This window comes from Oryctolagus cuniculus, chromosome 8 (genome assembly GCF_964237555.1).
Source record: "Oryctolagus cuniculus chromosome 8, mOryCun1.1, whole genome shotgun sequence".
NCBI classification, from domain to species: Eukaryota; Metazoa; Chordata; class Mammalia; order Lagomorpha; family Leporidae; genus Oryctolagus; species Oryctolagus cuniculus.
Genome location: NC_091439.1, coordinates 10076885 through 10082940, shown reverse-complemented (window position 1 = coordinate 10082940; position 6056 = coordinate 10076885).

Below are 6056 nucleotides of genomic sequence, written 5' to 3'. Positions count from 1 at the left end.
TTTCTCAGGGTTCTGTGAAAATAAATTGGATACGGTATTTGAAAGCAGGTCTCAGACTGGTAAGTGCAGCATTTACATTGCCACGGTCGTTACAGCTACTGTTTGTTGGTCCTCTCCTAAAAGCATTCTTTCTACTATTACTTGCAAGTCTTCACATTTGGCCTGCGAAGCTCAGACACATTACAGTGCCTACATCTGAACCCAAGTCTGTCTGATACCAACACCCATGCCACAGTCCATGTCCCTACAATACCTCCTGGGAGTTATATGTCCATATCATGGAACAGTGCCCACCCCAGGGTAGAACAGGTGTTCAGTTACACGCTGGACCCCTGTTTACCTTCTCCTGTCCCACAGATTCCATCTAGAATGAGAAGCCTAATCACAGCTCACTAGTTACTCTAGGAGGAATCTGATGATGAAGACTGGCCTTCCTGGGGGCTGGCACTGTGGTGTAGTAGGCTAAGCTTCTGCCTGCAGTGCCAGCATCCCTTATGGGCACCAGTTCAAGTCCCAGCTGCTCCACTTGCAATCCAGCTCCTGCTGTGGACTGTGAAAGCAGTAGAAGATGGCCTAAGTGCTTGGGCCCCTGCACCCACATGGGGGACCTTGCACCTGCCTGGCTCCTGGCTTCGAATCAGCCCAGCTCTGGCAGTTGAGGCCATTTAGGGAGTGAACCAGCAGATGGAAGACCTTTCTCTCTGTCTCTCTCTCTCTCTGTCTGTAACTCTATGTATCAAATAAATAAATATTAAAAAAAAAAAAGATTGGTCTTCCTAAAACTGAAATTTGCTACGTACCACCAGTCCCCAGCTGGGAGTCACCAAGCTGAGGATGCATGGATGTGTCTTTACACATATACCGCACATATGCTCATATAAACAGAATTAAGTTGCTGTGCCAATTTATCTCCAGTGAACCAGGAAAAAATGATTGCAATATCTTAAAAGTCAGATAACTGGCTTATCTTTGCAAGTGGCGTGGCAGCTGGTAGGGATTGCCAACTTCCTCAAAGTTGGAAAACAATGACTCATGATATGACTGAAACCCTGGGACATGAGCTACATGACAATGGCTTTGTCTGGGTCCTGTTCCTAACACTGTGTAAAGCTGGGTTCATTGTGTACCCGTCAAGGTCACAGACAAGAATATCATCAGCATCACCAGCCAGCTATCTAAGCGGAATTTCCCAAATGACGTGTGATAATGGTTTCAGTCATAGATGGTCACATTTGGCCCCAAATGTTTTGGGGTGCAACCTCTAAAAGATTTATAGTTAATATTTATATTACTATTTTATGTTAAGGAATCTGTGAATACTTGATTCTTTAAAGACTTGTTATGTTTAAAAGAATTTGGCTTAGGAAGATCAGACTTGCAATTCCAATTTAAAACGCATGTGCTTGTCCTACCACATCCAAGAGTTGCATCCATAGACTTAACCAACCACAGGTCAGAAAATTCCAGAAGGTTTCAAACAGCAAAACTTGAACTGGCCACACACCGACCGCTACACTGAATCTATGGGAATGAACCAGTGTAGCCTGCCACTGTCTCCCAGCCCTGTGGTTGGAGCATTGCTTCCTCATACACTCGGCACGCCATGTCAGTGTGATACCGGGATTGGCCCCCTAAAATGCGATACCAGAATATGGCCCCCTAGGAGTTACCCAAAAGTCCCAGCTGGGGTACCATATGAAATCAGAATTTGGGGTGCCATATGATATTACCATATGCTTATTAATAAATTCCCAAAATTAATAAGCCCGTGTGGGTTCTTGCCTAATATTCAGAGAAGAATTCTGAATACTGGCATAAATGAATGAGGCAGCATGATACATTTTAAGCTTTTATTCAGTGAGAGAAATCATAGGAGAGTGAGGGCTCTGTCTAAAGGAGAGAGGAATCTGGTTTCATACCGAGTACCAGGAACCAGCCACGTGGAGGAGCACATGGGCCAGGAAGCATGAGGCAGGTGGCCCGAAGGCCACGTGCCCTGGAGGTGCAGGGCCCCACAGGCCCACACTGGTAAAAGGCCAAAGAAAGGAAGGGGTGGACACACCGTGTCCCAGGCTTTTAATCGACTTTCAAAGGGGAGTGGTTAATTAGCCTGATTGGCCAGTGGGTGCACAGGTGTGGCCAGGTAGGGGCATGACGTCACACGGGGGTATGGTGAAGGCGTGGTCTTCCGGCTCACAAACCTAATCAGTTTTAACCTGTATGCCTGCCTACATCAGTGGGTTCTGCATCCAGTGATAAAACCAACCCCAGATCAGAAATTCACATACAAAAACATCACCTGTATACTGAACATGGACTGACTTGTTTTTCTTGTCATTAGTCCCAAAGCAATACAGTGCAACAACTATTTAAATAGCATTTATATCTAAGCAATACAGTGTAACTGATTTACAGAGCATTTATATTGCATTAAGTAAACTGGAGATGATTTGAAGTAAACAGGGTAGGTTATATGCAAATACTACACCATTTTATGTGCATATAAAGGACTTGAACACCTGAATGATTTCTATCCCCATGGGGGTCCTGGAACCAATCCCCCATATGCCCTGCCATCGATACAAAGGTAGTCCACTGTACTTTGTTTATATTGGCAATTTTAAGTTGAAACAGGTAATGAAAAAAAATTTTTTTTTTTTTGACAGGCAGAATGGACAGTGAGAGAGACAGAGAGAAAGGTCTTCCTTTGCCATTGGTTCACCCTCCAATGGCCAACGCGGCCGGCGCACCGCGCTGATCCGATGGCAGGAGCCAGGTACTTATCCTGGTCTCCCATGGGGTGCAGGGCCCAAGCACTTGGGCCATCCTCCACTGCACTCCCTGGCCACAGCAGAGAGCTGGCCTGGAAGAGGGGCAACCGGGACAGAATCCGGCGCCCCAACCGGGATTAGAACCTGATGTGCCAGCGCCGCAAGGTGGAGGATTAGCCTAGTGAGCCGCAGCGCTGGCCCCAGGTAATGAAATTTTAATTTTAAGTTGTAGAAACAGGTAATGAAATATTTATGTTACATATTGCAACATTTAAGAGAACTTCAAGTTCACTGTATTTACAAGTGTATCAGCTATATAATAATTACTCAAGAATGCAGGAGAATTTTAAGTCAGACAACTGAGAAACTTAAAAAGGAAGTATACTATATTATAAATACAGTTCAAAATATTTAAAATTTTAGTTGACTTTATAAACAGGACCAAACATAAGCCAAGTCCCTGTTAAAGTGATGTTTTAATTTTGGGAAATTTAAAAATAGCAAGCTTTAAAAGGTGCAAATTTAGTAATTCAGATGTAAAATCATAAAGCTAATGCAGACTACTGAATTATCTCTTCAGCAGACAAAAATTTTCAAATTTAAAAGCAGCAGCCAAGGGGCTGGCATTGTGGGCTAAGCGGCCGCCTGCAACCCCAGTATCCCGTATGAGACCTAGATGGAGTTCCAGCCTCCTGTTGCAACCATTTGGGGAGTGACCCAGGAGACGGAAGATTCTTTCTCTCTCTCTCTTTCTTTCTCCATCTCTCTCTCGCTCTCATTCTGCCTTCCAAATAAATAAATCACTGTTGCTAAAAGCCAACACTGGCAAGGTTAAATGCGCCGCTAAAGAAACACTTTGCCAAGTCTTTCCCCTCTCCCCCGTCCTGCTCCCTCTTCTCCGCCATCGGCACCCCTCCCCTGGCCTCCATCTGCCACAGTCACAGCTTCCAGTTTCCTTTCAACCCCTGGCTCGGATACCACTGGGCGCACATCGCTTGCCATCCAGCAGTTGCTGATTATAGAGAGAGGCTTGGTGCTAATCACACTTTGTGTGGTGAGATTAAATCTCCCTTCTGTCGTGTTTCATGGTGTTCCACGGAAAGCATCGTCAGAGCCACAAACCCACCTCCCCGATCAAGTGGAAACAAATGCTTGCCAGTCACTTCCCCTATCTTTTGTAAGAAAACCAGTTCCCCTGAGGCTCTGGGCTCGGGCCACTGGGCCACGCGCCTGCACCCGCACCCGCACCCGCACCCGCATCCATGAGCCCCGTCTGCTGGCCTGCCGGCTGCCTCCTCTTCTGCAAACCTGGCCGTCTGCTCAAGTCTTCCTCTTCCCAAGGTCTTCCAGGAGCCCGGACGCCTCCGTGTTCACAAGGACGACCTACTCAACCCGGTTCCCTCCTCCACTCCCGGCATGCCCTGGGCTGAGTCCTCACCCACAAACAACTCGCTCCAACTCCACGAAGGGTGCCCTCTTCTCTCCCAACCTATTCACTACCTCCTTTCTTTCTTTCTTTCTTTTTTTAGATTTTTTTTTTTATTTATTGGAAGGCAGAGTCACAGAGAGAGAGAGAGAGAGAGAGATGGAGAGACAGAGAGATCTTCCATCGGCTGGTTCACTCCCCCAAATGGCCACAATACCCAGGGCTAGACCAGGCTGAAGCCAGGAGCCAGGTGCTTCCTCCAGGTCTCCCATGTGGGTGCAGGGGCCCAAGCACTCAGATTGTCCTCTGCTGCTGTCCCAGGCATATTAGCAAGGAGCTGGATTGAATGTGGAGGAGCGGCCAGGACTCAAACCAGCACTCATATGGGATGCCAGCACTGCAGGTGGTGGCTTTAACCCACTGAGGGAGAGCACTGGCCCCTTACCACCTTTCTGCTCAGGCAGACACTTGGCACCAGCTGGAGCTCACCAGACGAAGGGTCAGCAGGTGCCAGTGTGTCTCTCCTCCCAGCCTGGTGTGGAGACTCACTCTTGGCCCCCAGATTTCTAATGCATCAGGAGGCCTCCAGCCTGGCTGTGGACAGCACACAGCCTGAACGTGACCTGCAGCTACTCGGGGTGCTGGAGTGGGGCACGGGTGGGGGGCAGCTCCACAGGGCACCCACTCCCTCCCTGACTTTGGAAAGCCCTCAGAGGCTTCAGGTCTCCATCTCACCCTTGCCCAAACCTGCGACATTAGCAACGTCAAGGGTAGAGGAGAGAGCCTCCCGTGCTCCCCAGCCTCTGTGTGTCTCCCCGTTCTTCCACATGAGCAGCTCTGTCTCCTTAATATAATTCATGTAAACCCCCCCCCCCAGAGAAACGGTGTCAAGCTCATCCCCCCCACCGCCCCCAGACCAAATGGCCACGTCCAAAGCCCGGCTGGGAAGAATTTCGGCAGCCACCGCTGTCTCTTCTCCGTTGGTCTCAGCATCTCAAACCTGAAGGGTCCCTCCTGTGTGCACCCTTCGAGAAGACCAGGTGCTCTGAGGCTCGATCCAGCTCACAGCACCCCCTTATCGCCCCCCCCCAGGCCTCTGCTACCTCCACGTCCTCCAGCCACGCCAGCCTCAGCCTCCTCACATCCTCTTCGAGGGGGAAAGTGAAAGCCATGCGGAGAAATCCCCTCAACTTCCTATTCCTGCGTGTCCACCCGCCGCACACCCAGCCTCCTCCCTCCTGACACAGAAGAGGGAAGCCCTTTCTACGGGGTGAGCTTCTACACACGCTGCTGCGGTCCCTGCCCACTTGCCCGCTCCCGGGCTCTCAGCTGCTGCCAGGCCACTGCTGCTGGTATTTGCGCATGCTCAAGTCTGGTCCGTTCGTCTGTTTGAAAAGACAGGCAGATAAGCTGCTCATTAGGGTGCTCGCGTCCCATATCACAGTGCCTGTGTTAGATCGGCTGTAACCTGGTCCCTGCCACCCACGTGGGAGCCCTGGACTGAGTTGCCAGCTCCCAAATTCTGCCTACCCCAACCCTGGCTGTTGCAGGCATTTTGGGGGAGAGAACCAGCTGATAGGAGCATTCCCTTCCTCTCTCCCAGGCTCTAACAATAAAAAATAAATGTAACAAAACAGTAACAAAGAAGGCATCTCTTCCCCCTCAACTTCTCCCATCCCCTCCCTGGCCTTCACAGCCCAACTCCTGGGAAAAGCTCTCTGGATTGACTGCTGCTAACCCTCCCCTCTTAACTTGTGCTCACTCTGCTCCAAGCTGGCCCCATCACCCCTTCCAGGTGGCACCTGCAAAGCTCACCCTTAATGGCTGTTTTCACTGACCTCCCAGAGAGGTGTTCTAGT